The 16,118-nt window shown below is 38.3% G+C and overlaps 1 long non-coding RNA gene across 1 annotated transcript; it reads left to right on the forward strand.

Annotated features, from left to right (window-relative positions):
* Positions 1–766: 766 nt before the first annotated feature.
* Positions 767–14,293, forward strand: LOC117097247. Its single transcript, XR_004442876.1, has 3 exons — positions 767–777; positions 1,417–1,420; positions 14,185–14,293. It is a non-coding gene; the product is annotated as an uncharacterized LOC117097247 (long non-coding RNA).
* The last annotated feature ends 1,825 nt before the right edge of the window (positions 14,294–16,118 follow it).

Consider the following 16,118-nt stretch of genomic DNA (forward strand, 5'->3'; position numbering starts at 1 on the left):
GCTGGAGTGCAGCGGCACCATCTCAGCTCACTGCAAGCTCTGCCTCCCAAGTTCACGCCATTCTCCTGCCTCAGCCTCCCGAGTGTCTGGGACTACAGGCACCCACCACCACGCCTGGCTAATTTTTTGTATTTTTAATAGAAACAGGGTTTCACCATGAATAGCCAGGATGGTCTCTATCTCCTGACCTCGTGATCCGCCCGCCTCGGCCTCCCAAAGTGCTGGGATTATAGGCGTGAGCCACCACGCCCGGCATCTTTAACAATATTTCAATGAAATATGATGATGTAACTTTTTAGAGGAAAAAGTTAGGTAACTGGAGAGAGGATATTTCCCCTCTTCTCTTAAAATAAGTAGTCAGTAAGCAACATCTAAAGTAATGAAATAACAAATGATATTAGAAACATCCTTCCAGGAAATGAGATTGAGAAAGGGTGAAGCAGGGAATAATTTACATTTGTTGTAAGATTTGAATACAATTTGTTTTCTTTCTTTCTTTTTAAACTATAGGCATGTATTGCTTCGATACACACATAAACAAGTAAATAAACTTCCAGAGGTAAGGGTCAGACTGGAACTGTTAAAAGGATGCTAAAAATATTCTATTTTCTGTGACACTTACGTGACTTGTAAATATTATAAAACAAAGTATTTAAAAAGAAAATGTTTGGAAAGTATAGAAGACAGAGTTGTTGAAACCCACGAACTAAGTCTTATACAACTTGAATCTTTGTGTTTATTCTAATACATCCTTTCTTTATCTTACTTCCCAGTCTTGTGGTCCTTTAGCTGCTTACATGGTGGGATGGAGGATTCCAAAATGTGTCATGGCTCACTGCCATTGTGCTTACAGACTTAAGTATACCATGAAGGCTCTACATTAAAGCCACCTCTTAAAGCAATGCCATGTCCTAGAATGTCATCTGCAGGGAAGCAGTTTGCACTTGACAGAAATCAAGGTCTTCTAAGTAAGTATCAGCTCTGTGGACCCAAACCTAAAATGTGACAGGTAGCCTCTAGTTCAAGGGCAACTAGAGTGTGAAAGAGTCAGTCAGTTAGTAGATGTTATGCTATTATCACTGTTGAATTCATCCAGTCAGCAAGTAGAAAATCAAAACTCTGAGAGAACAAGGCGAATAATTTCTGAGCATTGATATGAGGGAAGGTCTTGTCCAATATAGTAGGAAACTGGATAAATCACAGGAAGAATGAATGAACTGGGTATTTGATAGGAATAGGGTTACTAAAAAGCAAAGAAAAAAGGAGAAAGGGAACTCAAACATTAGGTAGAAGCAGTTAGAACTCAAGATAATCCTCAACTAGTTTCTAAGTTTTACTAAGACTTTTTCTCAAGATCTGTTTTAAAACCAACTTTTTGTATGAATCCAGATTTTAACATTAGACAAGCAAGTTAAGTGTAGTATTTCAAGGCCAAAAATGTGCCCAGGCCAGCCTGTGTGTCAAATGTCAGATACACACTCCCCAAGGGGCAAACTGCTGCTCCAGGGCTATCCTCTGAAGCATTATCCATCATTATGGGTTTTCTGAACTTGCAGTAAATTGTGTCATTTCTAACAGCAAATTGAACATTTTGCTGGAGAGGAGGAGATGTTAACATTGATAATGAGCTATAATGTTCTAAGAGAATGCACTAAACATTTTGTTGAGAGGACAATTTGTTAGTAGATAATATAAAATAATAGAAGGGATTAAAGTGAGGCCAAAAGTTATAAATTACTAAAATCTATTCTTGATCATACAAGAAGTAGCACAAAGAGAACAAACACACAAATTGTCAGATATTCCACACTTTTCGCATGTGAACTGAACAGATATGCATTTTCAGATCCCAAATGGATACCATCATCAAGAGTACTGGACCTGAAATCAGGTGTCGTTCCTTTCATGCACCTCGACATGATCTTAGGCCTGTTGTTTACTTTAGACATATGTATTCTTATCTGTAAATGTGCTTGTCCTTGGGAGCAGAGAAAGGAAAACTAAACTAGATTATGGAAGATAATCTGTAGTCAGTAGTTAGCGAAGAAGACTCAACAAATATGGTTTTATACTATATCTTGACCTTCAAAATTTTTAAAATCAAAGATTAGTATTTTATTAAAGTTACTGCAGCTTGTGAGTTTGACCTCTTGGAACCTCTCATTTTGACAACCATTTCCTACTGGTCCTCATTCTGGAGGCAAAGTCATATGATATAAGCTTCATTGCTTTCACCAGAAGTGAAAGTTTCAGCTCTGAGAGAAAGCCATTACAAAGGCTTTGATTTATTAAATGTCCTCATTCTATAGGCCAGATGACTAAACTTTGATTTATTACTTCTTTTTTTCTTTTTCTTTTTTTTCTTTCTTTTTTCTTTTCTTTTCTTTCTTTCTTTTTTTTTTTTTTTTTGAGGCAGAGTCTCTCTGTCTTGCAGGTAGTGATGAGATCTTGGCTCACTGCAACCTCTGCCTCCTGGGTCAAGCGATTCTCCAGCCTCAGCCTCCTGAGGAACTGGGATTACAAGTGCCTGCCACCATGCCCCGCTAATTGTGTGTTTTTAGTAGAGATGGGGTTTCACCATATTGGCAGACTGGCCTCGAACTCCTGACCTCAAGTGATTCACCCTTCTCAGCCTCCCAAAGTGCTGGGATTACAAGGTGTGGGCCACCACGCCAATTGTCCCTTTGTAAATGCTGTATAATTTTGAATACGTAAGAGTAAGTCTTGTGTCCCTATCTTATTTATCCCTGGAAGAACAAATATAGCAGAGGGTATTACAGCTTCCAAGGACCCAAACATCTGTTCATCAACTAAACCAAACGTTCAGTGGTAAAATTCAAAAGCCAGATCCTCTATGTGAATCAGATTTAGTGTCACTGGATAATATTGAGACTCTCAAATTTAAAAAGGAAACAAATTGTTCAACAGCACTGACTGGGTGCTTCCTCAAGTGGTTATCCGCACCACCCAGTGGAGTGGCTACACAGCTCCTGTTTCCTATCGCGGTTTCTCATTTCATTGCATTCCAAGGTTGTTTAGGGCCAGGGATTTCTGTCAGCTAACAAAGCCCAAGAAAGTTAATGCCAAGTGCAACATGTGGACACAGCTTTTGATGGTATAAATTTTACCTTTAATGCTAACGGACTTATCCATGCTTTTAACAAGCTAGAGAGAAGTTACGGAAGAACTCATGTACATCTGTCATTACTATCATATTTAATCAAATCTAAGAAATCAGCGTATATCAGAAATGCTAAGATGTGAAAAAAAAGTCCTTGAAAATTGCTGAAATACGACATTTGAAAACAACTAAGGTCCATGCCGTATTCAACATGGCTCACCTGTGGTCTTTAGCCAAAATAAAAATAAACACGAATATGTGGCCGTTGGGTTGCAAGATCCTTGAGATTCAGGACTCCTATGAATGACTTTAGCGATGGCTCAAGCAGATATCATTTTAAGATTTTTCTGCTGTGACAAACCTCATTTCAGTTTTAAAATGCCTTGTGATTACACAGTACTATTTGCATGGTGCCCCTTTTAGCTTTTAGGTCACTTACATTTTATCAATCAGTCCTACAGTGTTATTTATTTATCTATCACTTAATAACCATGCAGCAGAGAATAATTTCTCTGGCCTAGCATGGTAATTTGTACTATAATTTCACCCCCGCTGCTGTAAACTTAAATTCAGACACAGCTATGATTGCTAAAAGTAAGATTTCTAGGTCACTTTTCAGCCTCTGTGGTTCCTGTCTTTCATCATTTCATCCCACTCCATCTTCTTCAGTCGAAGTACGGTTCGTCAAACACATGAGCAAAGAAATATGCCAGTTGCTTCTTTCAAATGTGGTACATACTTAATAGAGCAGGTAACATTCAAGTACTTATGTGAACTGGGGTTTTTTGTTTGTTTGTTTTGTTTTGTTTTGGCCATCCTGTATATCCTGAAGTTAAATTCAGAGAAATGTGAAAGGGGATATTTTTTAAATCGCAGTCAGATTACTTCCTAGAAACTTCTGCATTAGGAAAAATCAAATGGATAAAGAGAAAGAATCAATACTACTAACTGGGAAAACTAAGTGCATCCCCGAAACAAGTAGACATTGTCTGTGGCAGGATTTCTCCAACATGACATATTTTAATGGCACAGTCTTGTGAAAAAGGACATTTTTTTTCCTTTTGTTTTCTATTTTTACACAGGAAATAGTCTTTGAATTGTGCCAAATTAAGCAGAGTATGAATAGTGTTTGGGTAAGTGGTTAGAATCTTCTCAAAGCTCGTTGTGGTTCACATTTGAGAGTATGAGCAGAATTCCTCAGCAAGATGGGAGACGTGATTTCTGAAACATCAAAGGTTTGTCCTTTATTTTTCTAGACTCATGAGTTTCCAGTTGTTATTTAAAAGGGAACTCTGAATTCCATTTCTCTCAAATCATTCAATATTTTAAGTAAGAATCTCTGTCATCTCTTTCTCCTTATTGTGGGTTTTTCTCTTTTAGGCCAAGTCACTGTTTCTATAAATGTAGACTTTTAAACAGGTTGAAACAGATTTACTGTTAGTCACTGTTATTACCCAAAGAGGCAGAAATCTCATTTGCAAAATAATTGAAAACAAAGGACATTTTCTTCTTAAAAATCACAAAGACAATATTTATTTATTTATTTATTTTGAGATAGAATCTCCCTCTGTCACCTGGGCTGAAGTCAGGTGACATCATCTCAGCTCACTGAAACCTCTGCCTCCCCAAGTTCAAGCGATTCTCCTGCCTCAGCCACCCCCACGAGTAGCTGGGATTGCAGGTGCCTGCCACCACGCCCATATATATATATATATATTTGTATTTTTAGTAGACATGGGTTTTCACCATGTTGGCCAGGCTGGTCTCGAACTCCTGGCCTCAAGTGATCTGCCTGCCTCAGCCTCCCGAAGTGCTGGGATTACAGGTGTGAACCACCATGCCCAGCCCACAAGGGCAATTTTTATGAACACCTTTACTGTGAGCACACATGAAACGGAGTTAATCGAGTTTATCGAATACTTTTGACACCAAACGCAGAAACAATAAAACCCTGCAGTGTTGCCGTTTTATAAGTTGCAGATATTAGGTATCTTGATAGCTACCTCCTGGCTTAGCCACGGCCCACACCAGAAAAGCCTCTCCAGCAGATTGAGAAGTTCTGAATTTGAAACTCAACTTCAACAACTTGCTGATTGTGACTTGAACAGTCCACTCACTTTTTTTTTTTTTTTTTTTGAGACGGAGTCTCGCTCTGTCGCCCAGGCTGGAGTGCAGTGGCCGGATCTCAGCTCACTGCAAGCTCCACCTCCGGGGTTTACACCATTCTCCTGCCTCAGCCTCCCGAGTAGCTGGGACTACAGGCGCCCGCCACCTCGCTCGGCTAGTTTTTTGTAATTTTTTTTAGTAGAGACGGGGTTTCACCATGTTAGCCAGGATGGTCTCGGCCTCCTGACCTCGTGATCCGCCCGTCTCGGCCTCCCAAAGTGCTGGGATTACAGGCTTGAGCCACCGCGCCCGGCCTCCACTCACATTTTGTACCGTCTCTGCTTTGTCATCCGGAAGACGGCAGAAATATACCCGTCTCTTGAATATATCATGAGTAAATTTTTTAATGCATAAAACCTCCATGCTTCTGCATGTAGTCAGCATACAGTAAATAATGTTTCCTTCTCTCTAGGTAAGAAGCACTGCTTCATAAATTATAAAGCTTTATGTGGATGCGAGAGATTGTTATTAATATTGTGTTGCGGCCGGGCATGGTGGCTCAAGCCTGTAATCCCAGCACTTTGGGAGGCCGATCACAAGGCAGGAGATGAGATCATCCTGGCTAACACGGTGAAACCCCGTCTCTACTAAAAAATACAAAAAACTAGCCGGGCGAGGTGGCGGCGCCTGTAGTCCCAGCTACTTGGGAGGCTGAGGCAGGAGAATGGCGTGAATCCGGGAGGCGGAGCTTGCAGTGAGCCGAGATCGCGCCACTGCACTCCAGCCTGGGCGACAGAGCAAGACTCCATCTCAAAAAAAAAAAATATATATATATATATATATATATATATATATTGTGTTGCTTCCAGATTCCAACTTTTACAAAAGAGTTTTAGAAGAGAAAAGAAATTTAGTCATTGTCTCACAATACCTGGCATAAATAAGTACACAAGAAAAGTCATCCTTCTCATCACTTTCCAAACTTTTCATCATTTATTAGCACAGATACGGCATGTCAAACAAAGAATTTTTCTACCTCAAAGTGATTTTTTTCTCTTTGTTTTGTCTTTCTTATCTAACATCAAAAGTATCCTTTTGAAAATTCATAAACATGGTAGAAAAGAAATACCAAATCCAAAGCTCCTCTCTTTCTTGGGCAAAAATGAAGACTGTATGCATTTGGAAAACAAAGGAAAGGATGGGAAATGTGTTCTGATTCATCCAGTGCAGTCTTTAGCCCTGTGTGTGCATGTCCCAAAGTGTTCATATATCTCTATTTTTGCAAATACTGGCCACGTTTTCATTTTCCATACTTATAGGAATTAGACAGGACAAGGTACACAGTGATTATTACCCTGTGCAAGTTAGTGTAGAGTATCTGTTCCTTCTAAACAACATTCTTGGCTCTATCATCACTATTCACATCACAAATCCAGGATTTACAATGCATTTTAATCCTCCACTGAATCATTTTAAATTAATTATTTGCACATTCAGTTACAGAAACCACGAAGTTACCTGGGTAGAATTCCAGTTTGTATCTCTTTTTATTTTATGTATTGTTGAATCTCATTATTATAAATACGCACTTCAAAACAGATAGTTTAACATATTTTATTGGCTTGCTCAATGGCTTTTTATTAGTAGTGATAGTATGTTGGAAGAGAACACATGTTTTTCTTTACATCATATCTATCCTTTCCGTGTAATTCCCTTATGACTTTGAACACCTGTTTTTGATACTGAATTGGGTCTCATTTTCATCATATATAGAGAATTTCAGATTTTAAAATTGACTTAAACTTAGAAAGTTAGACCAGTCTTTTTCTTAAATATGACTCAATAATTCATAAATGTGGTAAAAGAATAGATTTTGCTAGTCTATATAAAGCATATAAATACTTATTCTAAGACCATATACTTTCAAGTAGAAAAAAAGAGGAAATTCAGTGCCAAGGTACACTTTTCATGTGCAAATTATTTTGTGCTGCATGATTTTAATAATACCGTGTGTAATGTCACAACCTTTACCACAGTGAAATTTCCACAAATCCCAAGCATGACAAAGGTTGTGATAGTTTAGGATCATATGGGACTAAGCATGATAAGAAATCAAAATGTGTTATCACATATTTGAACATACACATATTAGAACATCAACAGGGTATGCCAGCTATATGTCAGCTATGGAACTAAGGAGTCTAATTTATCACATTGAAGTTCTATTCTATTTGAAGATACCTAGAGAAACTGTAGAAATGTTTAAAGTGAATTTTCTCTATGAAAGAGTCTTCATAAATCTCACAGATTTTGCAGTATTTAAAATATGAACTAGAAAACCCATGAAAATATATAAAGCCTTTAGGTATAATAATCATATCCCTTGACGGATGTATTTTAGTACATGGTATCACAAACTTTCCAGAAAGTAAAATATGAGATGTAATAAATGTTTTTATTGTATCTGAGATGTGTCCTTTTTTTGTTTTTCATTAATAAATATATGAGCCATGAAGCATGATATTAAAACAAAAACTCATGAACCTACCACCTAACCTAGAAATATACTAGAACCAATGCCAGTATATTGTTCAACTTGTTTCTGAATTTGATAAAAAAAATACTGCATGTATTCTCAGCATCTTCTTCCACTCAACATTACGCTTCTAAAATATCTTGAGGTCAATTAATACATCTGTAGATCACTAATATTTATACATGTATAATATTTTATTAAATGACTACATCACAATCTATCCATTTTTTCATTAATGGGCATTTAATGTTTCTAGATATTTTTTCTTATCACATGCTGCTATTAACAGTGTCGTAATTTCTTCTGGGGGTAGGCGTGCAAGAATTGCTCTAGGGTATTTATCCAGGAGGGGATCTGCTAAAATGCAGAGTATTTTAGCTTGGATTCCACAAAATCCAGGTCCTGAGACAAATAATTATGTGCATGGGAGGTTTTTTTTGGAAGGTTATTGCAGGAAGCAAAGTGAGGGAGTGGGGAAACACAGCAAGGAAGGAAGAAATGCCAATAAATGGTATATTCATGTGTGATTACTGCTGTGGGCAGCTGGAACCAATTCCACTGGAAACATTCAAGGGACTGTTAAACCTATCTCAGAATTGTCCCTCTCAGGAGAAAGCTGGGCTGTTTATCCACCACTTCTTACCACTCAATGTGTAGGGTGGCTCTGCGGGTATTTCATGCTCTGGCACTGTCAGTCCAAGTAAATCCTGGCAGATGCTTAAGAAGCTGTCAGCGTGTATGGAGCCTGTTCATCTCACCTGCAGTCAGCAACAGGGTTGGCCAAGAGGATGGGGTAGGGCCCTGACGTTTCTACTACATGAAGCTGATACCTGTTTAAAGTTGCAAGGCAATGATAAATTGTCTTCTTAAGTGGTTGGCTTTGTTTAAATTTTCATCAATAGAGGGTACAAGGTCCTTTGCCCAGTATCGTCATTATATTGTGAACGTTTTAAACTTTTACCTATCTATTACATGGTGTTCTAAAACATTTATTGTATTTCTCCAATTGCTAATGAGACAGAAAGCATATTTATATAAACTTGTTAAACGTTTGCATTTTCCCTCCTCCTAAGGTCCATCTATTTTTAACAATTTTTTCAATTTTTAGAACTTATATATTTTGGACACTAAATTTGACAGATATTTGCGTGTCAAAAAGTTCTTAATTTTAACAAAGTTGAATTTATCAATTTTTTATGGATACTGCCTTTCAAATTAAGAAATCTCTACCATGGGAATATAAAGATATGTTTCTATACTATACTTAAAACTTTGAATATTTTGCTCTTCACATATAGATATATATTTTTTCTGGAATTTAGTTTCATTCATGTTGCAAATAAGGATCCAATTTTGTTTGTTTACTTAGGAATAAGCACCATTTATGAGACGATCCATCTTTAGACACTTATCTCCAATGCCACTTCTGTATTGTGTTATCACCTTATACCCATATATGTGACTCTTACTTAGGAATAAGCACTATTTATGAGATGATCCATCTTTAGCCACTTATCTCCAATGCCACTTCTGTATTATGTTATCACCTCATACCCACATATGTGACTCTGTTTTTCCTACATAAATATCTCATTGTTTTCATCATCACTGCCTTGTATATAGTTTTGATATCTGCTAAGCCAAATTCCCTTATCTTTTTCTTCCCAAGAGTAGTTTTTACTATTATTGGTCCTTTTGCCCTTCCCCATGTATGTTAGAATCTGCTTTTGAAGCATGAAAACCTTTGTTGGGATTTTCACTGCAATTACATTGAATCTAGATATCAATTGAGGGCAACGGACACATTAACAAAACTGAGTCCCGCTGTGTGAACAAAGATGCTCTCTCTTTTTTTATTGACTGTCTTTAAATAAAGTTTTATATATGCTACACTTTATTTTTCTTCTAGGTAACCTATATCAGCTTAAGAAGATTTCTTTCTATCCTACTTTGATAGATGTCTTTTATCATGAATGGAAGTTAAATTGTACCTCATGTTCTTTACGCAGCTAAAGTAATAATCATATGGTTTTTCTCTTTTATTCATTAATGTGGTGAATTACATTAATACATTTTCCAATTTGATACAACTATTAAGCTCTTGCGATGAACATAACTTGTTCATGATATTCTGCTTTTCTTGGCAATGTTTATACAGTGAATTAAACAGTCAGTGTCTGTATTCATAAAGTTACGTTCCAGTGTGGGGTAGGGAGAGAAAATGATAAACAGATAAATAGCTAGATGTATTCTGTAATATCAGGCACTGATATTCAGGGAAAGACATATGTATTAACCATTCCCCTTGCCACAAAACCAAAAAGATATCTGCTAATCAACTGAAATTGCAAAAACAGATCTTCCACATGTATCTGAACACGACATTGTGCAAGAAATCATTGCATATGACATACTGATCCCAGGGACCAACACGAATATGGATAGGCCTGAAAACTGAGAAACAACACTGCAGAAGTACATCAGTTAAAGAAATGAGTAGAAAGGGTTGCACATGTATGTACCATAAAATGGTAGCCAAACTGAATTAGAATTCCTTAAGTTGCTTTTTGGCTTCATGCTTCTTAAAGGTGTTCTTTGGGTATTTTTCTTTATAGTTTGCAGTATGGGTATAACCATTATTAAAGGGAATTTGTTGCATTAATTTCCTGATATTACTATAAAATAAAAAAATCTAGAGGGTGGCGATGCAGTCTTTTTTAGAGTACCCAATAACAGGACATTAGTATTCATCCATATTTATAAACAACGTTATCCTCCTAACATTAGCTATGAAATAAGTACACCCCAGGCTCCTCTGGCTGTGGTAGATAACTTTCTGCGCTGTGACCTGGGATTCTGGGATTGCATACAGAGTGAAAGAAAGAGCAAAAGTCCACAGTAGAATACAGCCAAGCAGTCCCACTGAAGATCACATAACACTCGCATAGCAGAATGGAGAATTTCCAGCCAGCAGTTGTAAACGTGGGAGGAAATAAGGAACAACTACAGTGTATCTAGCTGATAAATGAATACAAGAATTATGGGGACCAAAAATTAATTCCATTCACACCTGCCTGTCTCATCAAGGGAAGTGAATTGCAGAGTGACTCAAAGGAGGGGCTCCTGCCTCAGAAAGCATTAAGATGACTCCAGAGACCTACACAGAGGCTCTGTGAAAGGTGTTGCCGAAGGCTGGTTTGGAGGTATGTTGAAACTTCTAACATAGAGAGGTTGCTCTGGGAGAAGGCACAAAGGTGCAGCATTGAGTGCCCTATTGTGTTAGTCAGGGTTCTCTGGTGAAACAGAACCAAGGTATAGATAGATAGAGAGAGATGACAGATAGATGATAGATAGATAGATAGATAGATAGATAATAGATGATAGATTAGATAGATGATAGATAGGATAAATGATACATAGGTACATAGAAATGCAGATAGATGAGATAGATAGATAGATAGATACATACATACATACATACATACACACATATGATAGGTGATAGGTAGTTAGAAGAAAGATAGATAAATGATAAAGAGAGAGATAGATCATGGATAGCTAGCTAGCTAGCTAGATAGATAGATAGATAGAAATGATAGATAAGTTTATTATGGGCATTTACTCATGCAATTATGGAGTCCGAGAAGTCATCATATGGCTGCCCTCGAGACAGAGAACCAGGAAAGCTGTCGGTGTAATTCAGCCTGAGAACCAGGAGCTCCCATGCCCAAGGGCAGGAGAAGATGAATGCCTCAGTTTAAACAGAGAGAAGGAAAAAATTCACTCTTCCTCTGCCTTTTTGTTATATTAGGGCCCTCAATGGATTGGATTGGATGGTGCCCAACCACAGTGATGAGGGTAGATCTTCTTTACCAGCTACTGATTCAAACACTAATCTCTTCTGGAAGCGCCCTCACAGACACCCCTACAAATCATGTTTTACCAGCTATCTGGGCATCCCTTAGCTCAATAAAGTGGACATATAAAGTTAACCGTAAATCCTATCACTAGCCCATGAGCCTGAGCTCCAAGTGCCTCTCAGAGAGACACTATGATTTGGACAACTGTGGATACTTCTGGTGGCTGGGGATTAGAAGGAGTCCACTGAGGACTGGAGCAAGAAGGGTGGCAATATAGCAAGAAGGAGAATCAGGGGCTGGGACAGAGAGGAGGCCAGAAAAGGATGGATGGAATAGAGAAGCAGGCAGAGATGTAGTCTCTGAAAATGCTGTTGTCCATGAAAATCCTGACATTTCATCAGTCACTATGCCATATTATTATATACTTTGAAGTTTATTAGCCTTTTCGGAATGTTACAATCCTAACTTTTTGGGTTATGTTGGGAATATGAGGTGAAGCAATTCCTATCAAGTATTTACCATAATGCTTAGCCAAAAAATAATCATTCAAAAATTGTTTAATAAATGGCAGCTCACATTTATCTCAGATGCTGGAAGAAGGAAGATAAGTATTCCTCACAGGTGCATAACAAGATGGACAGGAGTAAATGAAAGGGGTAGGAGATGGCACGGTGCCTTGGGAAGGGGTTTTTGAGTCTGGATTCCAAGGGTAAGCGATGTGGAACATCAAGCCAAACAAAGCATTCATCTGCACACTTTACCTTCCCCTAGCTCTTGATTTATTAGCAGCAGATGAGACCTTAGAGAAATAAGGTACATTTATGCTTGGAAAAATGGTCAAAGTTTACCTAGTCCAATTCTAACTCATTGGTGACGCCCACATGCAATGCTGTTTTCCATCTTCAGCTTAGGTGTCCCTCATGAAAGGGAGTTTATAAACTTAGTACAGTCACCTCCTATTGATGCCCATCTTTAATGATTAGAAAGTTCTTCCTTAGCTGAGCTGAATTCACTTCCCTGTTACTTAGCTCAGCTACCCTGGGGCAACACAAAACAAATATCTTTCTGCTTCTACACATATGCCACTATCATACTAGTCTCTTCTCCCCTAGTGCCAAGAATCATGAAGAACTGGCTTACAATACAAAGGAAAAAAGAAAACCTTGGGGGATACTCTTATTACTAGAACTGTTTAAATGGATTTACAGGGGGCATTTAATGAGAGCAGAAATTGAAATTGCACTTGACTGAATTTCAGGGCAGCAGATTTTTATTTAGCAGCCAGAAGGGGTGCAAGATACGTTAAAGAATAACGAAAAAATGTAAACCTGCCTGTAGGGAGCTTAAAATCTGATTAATTCAGCCATGCTAATGATACAGCAAGAAAAGCTGGGTGAGCAAAGAACACTGCTCAGATGCCACCGGGAAAAATATAAAAGACTATCAAAAACTCTACATTTGTTACAGCTAAAAGGTAAATGTTTAAATTAAAATGATTTATTATTTCATTATAAATGCAATGTATGGCCATTGTAGAAATAAATGATAAATTTAGCAAAAAGGAAAAAAAGTACAAAAGTATTATATAACTCCACTACCCAGATATAACTGGATATAATTTGTCATCTATATGCTATGGAAATCTTTTATTTAGCTCTAGATGAATTTCTGTATGGCATTATACCATACATGCTATCTCATAAACTGCCTCTTTAGGACACTCATCGTGAGTATTTTTAAAAATAAATATTCATGTGTAATGTCTTTAATAGCTAGTTAGTATTTCATTCAAAGACTATGTCATCCTTTGTTTACCAAATTGCCCATGGTTAGACCTTTTGGTTATTTCCAAATTTCACTACTATAAACAGAATTCTTACAGCTAAATCTTTACATATTCTTAATTCTTTCCTTAAAATACTTTTCCGGGTGTGTAATTTCTGGGTCTAAGCATGTGCGTATTTCTAAGCCTTTTGATAAGTAATGTCACACTGAATTCCAGGAAGATTGTTCTGTAACGGTAAAAGTGATAATTTCTCCATCATTTACTGATGATGTATTGTTATTTCGTTAACATCTGCCAATTTAACAGTTGACAAATCATATGTCATCATTTCTTTGATTACTAAAATAAAAATGGTCTTTGAAAATAATGTTTGCAGTCACTTTCCTCCTGTGTGAAATGCTTATTTTTATACAAGGTATTAATATGTTTCATTCAGCAAATACTTCTTGAACATCTACTATGTGCCACACACTGTTTGAAGTGTTGGAAATATATTAATGAACAAAACAAACAAAAATCTCTTCTCTCTTGGAGCTTATGTTCTAGTATGAGTCTATATTCTAACAGTTTTTAATTTAATTTAATTTCAAGTTCTGGGATACATGTACAGGATGTGCAGGTTTGTTACGTAAGTAAATGTGTGCCATGGTGGTTTGCTGAACCTATCAACCCATCACCTAGGTATTAAGCCCAGCAGGCATTAGCTGTTTTCCCTGATGCTTTCCCCCCTCCACCTTCCAACAGGCCCTGGTGAGTGTGTTGTTCCACCACTGAGTCCATGTGTTCTCGTTGTTCAGCTCCCACTTATAAGTGAGAGCATGCAGTTCTGGTTTTCGGTTCCTGAGTTAATTTGCCAAGGATAATGACTTTTTGCTCCATCCGTGGCCCCTGCAAAGGACATGATCTCATTCCTTTTTGTGGCTGCATAGTATGCCACAGTGTACATGGATCACATTTTCTTTACTCAGCCTATCATTGATGGGCATTTCAGTTGATTCTATGTCTTTGCTATTGTATAAATACTGCAGTGAATATCCAGGAGCATGTATCTTTGTAATTATTCTAACAATTTTAACACAGGTTACTGATACTTTCATCATATTGTGCAACTTTGTTGTCCTCCGTTTGCCATTTGGAAGCAATGTATATCTTTAGGAGAGGAATAAGTGGGATCAGAGTGTGACAGAGTGTTAAAGGTGGACTAGGCCTTGTAAACCATAGAGCGCAACCCCTTCATTTCATAGATGAAGCTCCAGAGGAGACCTATAGAGAAAAAAGTACTTGTTCAGGCTCATACTGAGTTAGTGACCCAGAAGGATTCCACATCCAAGGGCCGTATTTCATTTGGAAAATGGGGGGGAAGTGCTGTTTCATGAACTGTATTTATTTTGCTTCTTGATTCCTGCATTATACAAATAACAGTGAACATTCGCAGGGTCTTTCTATGTGCTAAGCACTCTAGGTGCATAAGTTCCTCCAACTTCCCCCGTAAGACAGACCCAAGCACGAAACAAACAGCTGGGCAAAACGGGGCTTGGAGTGCTTAAGTACAATGGCAAATAATCATTTTCAAAGACTTTTTACATCTTAGTAATCAAAGAACTCCAGTTAAAACAGTGACATATGATTTGTCACCTGTTAAATTGGCATCTGTTTAAAAAATGACAGTACTCACATCATAACTAGTAATTGACAAAGCTTTTACTCAAGTCTGGGTCTGTCAGTCTCCAAAGGCCACCACTGTTCTACCCCCATCCCTAGTGTACTGTTGGGCATCTGTCAATGTGAGAAGTGTGTAGAAAAAGGAGAGAGTTAAAGACAAGGAAAAGCAAGGCAGCCCCAATCTGGAATGCTGCAGGGGGTGGCTGCTGGTGCGGCATGGCCAGTGCTGGTGAGGAGGAGGTGTGGACATTGAGGGGATGACGCTGAGGCCTGGTGAGGGAAATAAGGAGGGGACTCTTTGGTTGACCTTGTCCTGCCCATTTCATTCTGTTCCTCCTCTGTTCACCTTTCCACTTTCCAGTGACCCCAATTATTTCTCCGTCCTCTACAAAAACTGTCCTTCTGATTCCTCTGCCATATTAAAGTGCAAATGATGTGACAACAAAGTGAAGAGTGATTCGACCAACCAGCAGGTGCCATTTTCCTTCTTAAACAAGTCAGGGTCTCATACGCAAGGGATATTGCACTAACTGCAGTTCCAGAATCCACTTCCTTTCATGATAAGAGACTTGTCTCTTCCTTGTTTGTCTCCTCCATCTCCTTCTCCTTCTCTCTTCCTCCTCCTCCTCCTTCCTCTTCCTTTCTCTGGTTTTAGAGTGGAGCCTGTAACTGAGACCCAGTATCGCACCACTTAGCAGACTTACTTTCAGGACTAGTCCTTTTGCCAGAATTTTGACATTACATCAAAGTTCATGTCCAAATGTGGACAAGGCTAAGGCCAGGAGAGGAGTCTCTGGGCATTGGAGACTCCAGGGATTCATTTGTTCCTCCTCAACGAATGGATGAGTCCTTCTTTCAGCCATTCCCACCAATGTCTTCTCATGCCAGGCCCAGAGAACAGGAGCACCATCAGCTGTCTTAGCCACCCAGCCTTTGACCTATGCAGGTGTCTCCTCAAATGGTAGAACCCAGAGCAGGTGGGAGGTGGTCAGTGATATGCAGGCAGAGTGGCCCATCCCAGCTGTGTGTCAGCTGAAGTCCACAGTT

This window comes from Trachypithecus francoisi, unplaced genomic scaffold (genome assembly GCF_009764315.1).
Source record: "Trachypithecus francoisi isolate TF-2019V2 unplaced genomic scaffold, Tfra_2.0 Lachesis_group15, whole genome shotgun sequence".
NCBI lineage: Eukaryota > Metazoa > Chordata > Mammalia > Primates > Cercopithecidae > Trachypithecus > Trachypithecus francoisi.